Source organism: Sciurus carolinensis, unplaced genomic scaffold (genome assembly GCF_902686445.1).
Source record: "Sciurus carolinensis unplaced genomic scaffold, mSciCar1.2, whole genome shotgun sequence".
Classification (NCBI taxonomy): domain Eukaryota; kingdom Metazoa; phylum Chordata; class Mammalia; order Rodentia; family Sciuridae; genus Sciurus; species Sciurus carolinensis.
Window position 1 is genome coordinate 1,023,345 of NW_025920147.1, and position 8,441 is coordinate 1,031,785.

Sequence of the window (8,441 nt, forward strand, 5' to 3'; positions counted from 1 at the left end):
CCCAGTTCTGCTACCCACTGCCAACTCTGTGATTTCGGACAAGTGATTTATGGTTTCTAACACATCATCACAACCTCCAAAGACTTGGGGCTCATTCCAAATACTTTATAAGTTTTTGTGGGGGCTAATAGTAAAGCAGGTACATTATTTAACACGATAAGTTCCCTAAAGGGGTTCAAGAATCATTGGCTGGGGCTGGGGATATAGCTCAGTTGGTAGAGTGCTTGCCTTCTAAGCACAAGGCTCTTGGTTCAATCCCCAGCACTGCCAAAAAAAAAAAATCATTGACTAAACCTGGAGTTGAATGACATGTGGGTCCAGCATCTGACAGAAACCTTTCCAAAGTTAATACAATCTGCAGAATCTTCTTTTGAATATCAATTTGTTTTATACTTCATAGCTTTTTAAAATAATTTTCAGTGTTCTTATCTACAAAATTTTATTCTTTTAAATATTTTTTATCTTTATGAAATTTATGGCAAGCCTGCATTTTCACTGTGCTTTCATGCTGATTTTTTCAATAACTACAAAATTTCCAATTTTTTCAACATCTGTGGTAAGATAATCTAATTTTAAACTCTGTCTTAGAGTCAACATTGTTCCACGTGAGACAGAACCTCTTACATATTACACACATTTACATGTGTGTGAATGGCTATTTGGCAGGTCTCATAATGTCATTTTTATTCGTGTATTTTGGTTATTTAAACATTTCTATAAGATTTCAAGTACTTTTCTTCTTATGGCTGGAATCTCAGCATCTACTCTCAAGTCTTCTTTTCTCAATCTATCAGTCAGTTTAAGGGTAGTCACAATAATGCAACTTAATGACAAAGTGTTCATAAGTCATTGATTTAACAGTCAGCATATCTTAGAAACTGCCCTGAGCAGGGAATTAGGAAACTTGAATCCCTGTCCTGGTTTTGCCACTAACTTTGCAGGATGACCTTAGGCGAGACACTTAACTTCTCTCACTTGTCAAATAATGCAATTAATTACATTCCAAGTTTTTTCTATCTTTAAAACGCTTTTCTTTACTTATTAAATAATCAAAACACCTTGTGGGAATTATGTTAAGCACCAGATGGGTATAGAAGTATGTACTGCTGTTTAAGACTATGTTTTTAAAATTGTGATTCAGAGATCACCTGGGGCTCTATTTAAAAATACAGATTCCTGTCCTCTCCCTACCTAAACCAGAATCTCCTAAGATGAGGCACAGGTTTCTGCATTTTCATGAACTTTCTCTTCAATGATTATAATGCACCCTAATGTTTGAGAACCATTGGCCTAAACGCTATGTGACTAAAGAGGGCAAGGCTAGTGCATGGCTTAAATTACTCCAGCCTTTGGAAAATTCCTTCTAAACCTAACGCTTCCATGTGGAGGAGACTGGAAGAAAGCTGTCCATTCAACAGAGCAGCAGCCTTGTGCTTGCCCCTGCCTGATGCTTTCACTTGCTGTGCTCCATAACAAACAGAAAAAAGGTATTCCTACCAGCACTTAGGCTTGACACCCAGGTCACTGCCAGGGTTATGACAATAGCTTGAAGAGGACTGCAGCAATCTGCTGGCTAATGGTAAGTTAAACTTCTGACCCTTGGCTCAAGGAAGAAAGATGAGTAAAATGCCATTTCTTACTCTTAATTCCTGTCCCCCCCAATACTGTTAATATATCACTCTGGCAGAGAAAACACAGAAAGTCTTAATCACATTGTTCCATCACTCTGTGGCCACACACTGAGTAATGTTTAAATCCTCTTCTGAACAACAGACATGACCAAGGCTCATTCCTTGTTCTCCTTCCCTTTCTGACGTTGATAGGAACTAAATACCAATTAAGGACACATGCGAGAGATTATAAATTCATATAAGTAAATTACAAAGAAAGGTTGTAGCATTTCTTCTAGAATTTCACAAAATCTCTCACATGAAAAAATCTGTATGATTTTTAACAGGAAACTTAAAAGACATTTTGTTGCAAGACTCTAATAGTTATAAGATAAATGCTATTATCTGTGCTCAATATAGGGAAATATGACAGCAACTTTAAAAGGCCAAATACATTGATAAATAAAGATAATTTTTTTTCAACAACTGGTATGCCAACATCCAACTTCTGAGTTTTATTTAATATTCGTGTCATGGGTTTCTCTTATCCCAACCAAAACTCCTCTGCCAAATGTCCATAAAATTCAAACCAACATACCAAAACCAAAAAAGAGAAAGGAAGGATGAAGGAAAGAAGGAGGGAGCAGAGGGAGGCAGAGAGATTAGGGGGGAATTTAACTACCATGCAAAATAACCATAAGAACTGGAGTTCAGTAGCACAAACCAGCAGGAGCAGAGAAATGCTGAAAAGGACGATGCTGCATAGTCTACTTGGAGATACCCGTATGATGCTGGATGATCAAGTACTCAGGTCACAGGTGTGTTCATGGACCCATAAGAACCAGGATCTTGACCCAAACTCATAAGATCTTCTAAAAAGAAAACACTTCACCTAAATTGAAGTAATTAGTAAGTCAACACCAGAAGAGTTCCTTATTTGATGTAAATTGTGCCTAAAACTTTGGCTGATACAAAGAGACCCATCCACTAAGGCACCCCGAGGCTATCTGACAATGTGTTGGCGAGAACTTTGTTGTCAGTACCACATCATTGTGAGAATACAGAGATGGGATTAACTCGAAGGGGACTGTATTCTCTGGGTAAACAGTCAACAAGTTCACTGCATTGTTTGTCAAATCCCAACAAGCGAATCCCGTAGCCATGTGGGGAAGAAATCATTCGCCCATCAGGGCTGAAGCAAAGTTCTTTGATATAACCCCTGCCTACATTGGCTTCTTCAATGTAATGAGTCAGTCTTAGGGAACATCAAGGTGAGACTGGTCACACTGGAGCTCCTTCTTGGAATTCACAGACACAAGTCCACTCCTGATCATCAGTGTTGCTTGAGCATGGAAGAAGAGTGGCCCAGCCTTTGGGATGCAGCTATAAGGATGTTATGCATTTTCCACGGTCTCTCTCACCAGAACTTCAGGAGTTAAGACTTCAAGACTATTTCATGGTGAAAGTCCTTCTCTTTGGGAGGTTCGTAACATGTACTTCTCAGAAGATGAATTAGAAACATTATGATGACAAGGTGAACCAGAAACTCTAGGACCAGATGAACTTGATGAAGTGCTCAAATCTGAACTTGATGTAGTGTTTCTTGCCCTCAAAATGGGATAGTTGCCTACTTCTAAAGACTTTGTTAAGTCAAGATCATGCAAAATCAAGAGATATCCAGAGGACGTTGAGATCAACATTTTGGAACAATCTGGTGTTAGTCTCATTCGCATAAGTAAACGAGTGTGAAAGAATTTCTTATGTGGACAACCATCTTCTGTACACCTGTTATTGTTCCAAATAATGACATTTCCATCAAATCCTGATGTTACTAAGAGTCTTGTATTAGTATCATATTTGATGTTCTTCATCTAGCTAGTGTGACCATGTAAAGTGCATACTTTGGTGTTCAATTTTCTCAGATCCCATAGTGCTATTGTAGTGTCATCAGAGCAGGTAGCGAACAGCTGGTTATCAAGAAATCTGATATTATTTACACAGTCTTCATGAGCTTCAGAAAGAGTTTTTATGTGCTTCGAAGATATAGGGTCAAAAAGCAGAACTTCAGTCTGTTCACAAGCAACTGTCAGCACTGACCCATCGGGGGAGTACTCCAGGTTGAAGACCTCACCATGGGTGCGGGTGCTGAGGTACACCGAGTCCGCGGGGTGGATGGAACCATAGAGGTTAGTCATGCTGCGGAAATTGTCCGGCGCTGGGTCCACAAACAGCCCGCGGCCCAGGCTGCGTTCTCTCAGCCACCCGAACAGTCTGGCGCCAGGGCCACCCAGGCCCGCGCTGTGACCCTGCCGACCCAGGTTCCCAGCCCAGCAGTCCGCCCGGGCTGCCAATGCGGCGGGGAGGGAGGTGATGGCTCTTCCTGGGCGGAGCCTGCAGGCGACTCTACAGCTCCAGGGGGCGCTAGCTCTCCCGCACGCGCGGCTGGGAGCAAAGCCGGAGAGCCAGGGCGGCGAGGTCTCCCGGAGGCGGGCGGAGGAAGGGCCGCGTCAGCCCTGGCTGCGCAGGCACCAGCAGGGCAGCGGGAGAGGGCGGCCTGGCGGCTGCCGCCTATTCCCCGTGCGGCGCCCGCTCCTCAGCCCCAGCGGTCACGTCCCAGCCCGGGCTCCGGGGCCCAAAGGGAAACATAACCAATACCACCGCCCCCAGCTCCCAGCCGTTGTCCCGCCGCCACAAAAACTTTTTGTTAAAAGAAAAACTTTGCTTTGAAAGAAAGGAAAGAGAATTTGAGATTTTAAATGTGCTGGCTATCAACTAGGAAGAAAGGAAAGAGGAAGGAAGGAAAGGAGGGAGGGAGGGAGGGAGGGAGGAGCAATCAAAATCAGTCAATTTAGTCAATATAATGAAAAAAACAAACAAAAACAATGCACAGCAGAATGATCAAATTTACTGGATTTAAGTTTCATCTACTTAAGGGGAAAAAACAATAAATTTATTACAACTGCATCCACAAAAGCCATATAATATTAACTAAAACTAGAAAGATCAAAAAGTTATTTTTATTAGATAATTAGCAACTTATAAATATGCCTGGAATTTTATTGATTTTAGAGCCTAGAACTAACCTGAATGTCACAAAGATTTACAGATTATCTCTAGTGAAACATAGTTTGGTTTTTTAAAATTTTGTCTATTCAGAGTTGTTTCAGAATAATGTCTTAATTATTTTCACAATTTAATAAATGAAAAGACCTGTGTTGTAAAATATATAGGAAAATAGACAAATTTTAAGATGCAAATGGACTAAGAGAAAATTAATGTATTTTCTTATATAAAGAATTACTAAAAATATGAACACCTTTTAACTCATAATATTCTTCCAAAATATGGCAAGTTTGTTGATGAACAAAAAAATCACTATTTAATATATATTTATATATCAAGATGGTTATAATGACATTATTTACAATATCTGAATAATGGGTACAGCTTCTACATGAACATATTAAGGGATGGATTAAATTTTACCATATCCATTACATGAAACAAAATTTATGATGCAAATTTATCTACTGGAATTGGTCAATAGGTATAAAGAGGTAAGAGAGTTGAAAAACTCTCCAGGGGGCGCTATGAGATTGGTGGATAATGGCAAAAAGCTCCATGTTGTGATACGTGTATTTGAATACAAGATATAGGTGATCTGATCAATAGGAAAAGGCATTCATGAATGTTCAAAACTGCAAAACTGGTAGTGACCTTAATTTTTATTATTACTGTCTCATTTTATGTGTTTAAAATAACAAAGTTCAGAGACATTGAAATCGTCCATAGTTATTTCTGGTTTTGAAAATACTTATCCATCAATAATGATTCATAAGCCTAAATATAGGATATTATCCAAAATCAATAGTGTATAATTCTTTTCTATTTTATTTTGAACTTTATTTCATAAATATAAAAAATTGACATCCTATTCCTAAAATATGTTTCTTGAAATACATCTGCCATATTGTGGTTTAAGAAAGTGTCTTGTGATGAATGCCCTCTGTGGTTGACATGTTCTATAATATTGAGATTGGTGGATAATGGCAAAAAGCTCCATGTTGTGATACGTGTATTTGAATACAAGATATAGGTGATCTGATCAATAGGAAGAGGCATTCATGAATGTTCAAAACTGCAAAACTGGTAGTGACCTTAATTTTTATTATTACTGTCTCATTTTATGTGTTTAAAATAACAAAGTTCAGAGACATTGAAATCGTCCATAGTTATTTCTCCAGTTATGGTAAAAAATGCATTAAAATAAATGAATATTTAGTGGGTTGCAGCAGCTCAGGAGGCAAGAGCTGCAGCAACGGACAGGTGGCACAGCATCAGAAGGTTCCAGCCATCTGTGGCCGGGAGCACCCACATGCGTCCTGTGCTCAACCAGGATGCCCTTTAGAAAGGTCAGGTCAGCAGAAGGCAAGGTGAAGGAGGAGCCCAAGAGGAGGTCCCCAAGTCTGTCTGCTAAGCTTGCTCCTGCAAAGGCAAATGCCAGACCAAGGAAGAGGGTGGGCAAGGGTAAATCTTGGGATAAAAATGTTCACGTAACAAGGAAAAGGAGAGAAAAGGGAAAACAGACTGAAGTGGCTAAACTAGAAACTAAAGAATTAACTGCATAAAATGTAGAAAGAAAACATGAGAGTCCAGCCTCTGATGAAGCAGAATAGTAAGAAGCCAAGTCAGATTAATCATTTGTACACCATGTCTTAACAGTGATCCTGTCTCCCTTCTTGTACAATCCAGAGGAATATTTTGATCAACTATTATGTAAATGCAAGTTTTTGTGTATTCTAGAAACATTTTTAAAAAGGAGAGACTCCCAGCTCACCCCACTTTTTAAACTGTAAGTGATTATTTTTAGAAGTGAAATTATTCACTTGTTTATTTTGGGATACATACAGAAAATAGAGGGGATATTGAATTATGGGAAGCTTATGCTCTTTTGGCTGCTAGCTTAACATTCCATAGGTGGAGTTTATTTTTTGTATCCTACAATACAAAGCATATTAAATGGCAATTGGAGCCACGGTCATGCATTTAATGTCTTTAATATTTTAAATGACTTCTATTTCTGTGTTTTTTAGAACACCACTACTGGATCATTGCTGTTAGAATCATGTGTACTCTGTAACATCTTTGGTCATGAAAGTCTAGTTTTTCTAATACATTTTTAATGTTCTGTGAAAGATGGAAAATTTGAGTATGTGACAACATTTTGAATTAGCAGGACCTAAGTAACAACAGCATTCAAGGACACCAGTACTTGATATTTTAATTAAGAAGTATTTGCCTCCAAGTTCAAAGCTGGAAAGTCACAGGAATAACTAAAAAAGAATCACATATAAGGCTTTTTAGATTTCTGGTATGTGTGTTAAAAATTGTGTACAAAGTGAGAACTGGGGATATAGCTCAGTTGGTACAGTGTTTGCCTTGCACGAAAAAGGCACTGGGTTCAATTCCCAGCACCCCAAAAAGAAAAAAAAATGTATACAGAGTGAAATGTCTGTGTACTGATTCTCAATATAGTTAATAAGATCTCAATTATGAAAAAAATAAGTGAACATTTAATAAAAATATTTTCCTAATACATATGCTAAAACCTGATTAAGATAAGAATAATACAGTCAATATTGCAGAACTTTTGTTATGCTAAAATAATTAGGAAATGTTTAGAGAAGTGCTTTTCTTTTCAAAGGAATCAGAATTAATAGTGAAGGTGATAATGGTGATAATGATGGTGAGAATGAGAGCAACTATGTGAAACAACTTTGTCATACCATTTGTTCCCCCTGCTTATACACTGTCAATACACCTGATGCTAATGTATGCATTTGTGGTACATTGTTTCAAGTCTGCATATTCCTTCCAGTCCAATATACATGGCAGTATCCACAGCATTGTTGATCCTCCATCCAGAGGGAAGGCCTGTGATTTTCTTTGATAAAGTAAATGTGATGAAACTGATATTATAACAACTTGGAGTTTAGGCCTCAGGAGCTTCCTTGAAGTTTCCAACTGTGCCATATGTAACATTTCTGTGAGCTCATGAAATACTAGAGAAGGCTATGAAGTTTAATGAGGAATGTTCAAACTGTCAGATGTGTTATTGAGAAAATTTACATGTTCAATTTCAACCAATCCTCTAATTAATCCCCCAATGCAATTGAATTGCTGAGAACCATTGAGTCATTGTGAAACCCTAAATTTTATGACTGTGTGATTCATAAGAATAGATAATAGATGCAAGACAGCCATGATTTTTATGAATTTTCACTTTGTTTATTTTAATATGCCTCTTTAAGCCTTTACTTTTTAAGGAAAAAAATTATGATTTTTTTTCTAAATATTAATAACAGCGAGCTGAGTAATGTTCTGTTTAAGGCAAAATATTTACTGTTTATTCTGGTATAGGTATGGATCAAAAATAATGAATACATAAATTGCTGCTTTCCATAGGACGTGATTTTATAATTAAAAAACTAATGAAATTGGTCTATTTAAATTGTGTACGTACTCCTCGTTCAGTTTAGGCAATTCATATGTCTCTAGAAACCTGTTGATGTCTTCGAAATTTTCTATTTTGTTGGAGTATAGATTTTCAAAATAGCTTCTAATTATGTTTTGTATTTCAGTCGTGTCTGTTGTGATATTTCCTTGATCATTCTGAATTTTAGTAACTTGGGTTTTCTCTCGTCTTCTCTTTGTTAGTGTGGCTAAAGGTTTATCAATTTTGTTTATTTTTTCAAAGAACCAACTATTTATTTTGTCAATTTTTTGTATTGTTTCTTTGTCACCAAAAGCCTACCAACAAAGAAAAGTCCA

The 8,441-nt window shown here is 37.7% G+C and overlaps 1 pseudogene; it reads right to left on the bottom strand.

Moving 5' to 3' along the window:
- Positions 1–2,563: 2,563 nt before the first annotated feature.
- On the bottom strand, positions 2,564–4,256 carry LOC124974420 (DDB1- and CUL4-associated factor 10-like; annotated as a pseudogene).
- Between the last annotated feature and the right edge of the window lie 4,185 nt (positions 4,257–8,441).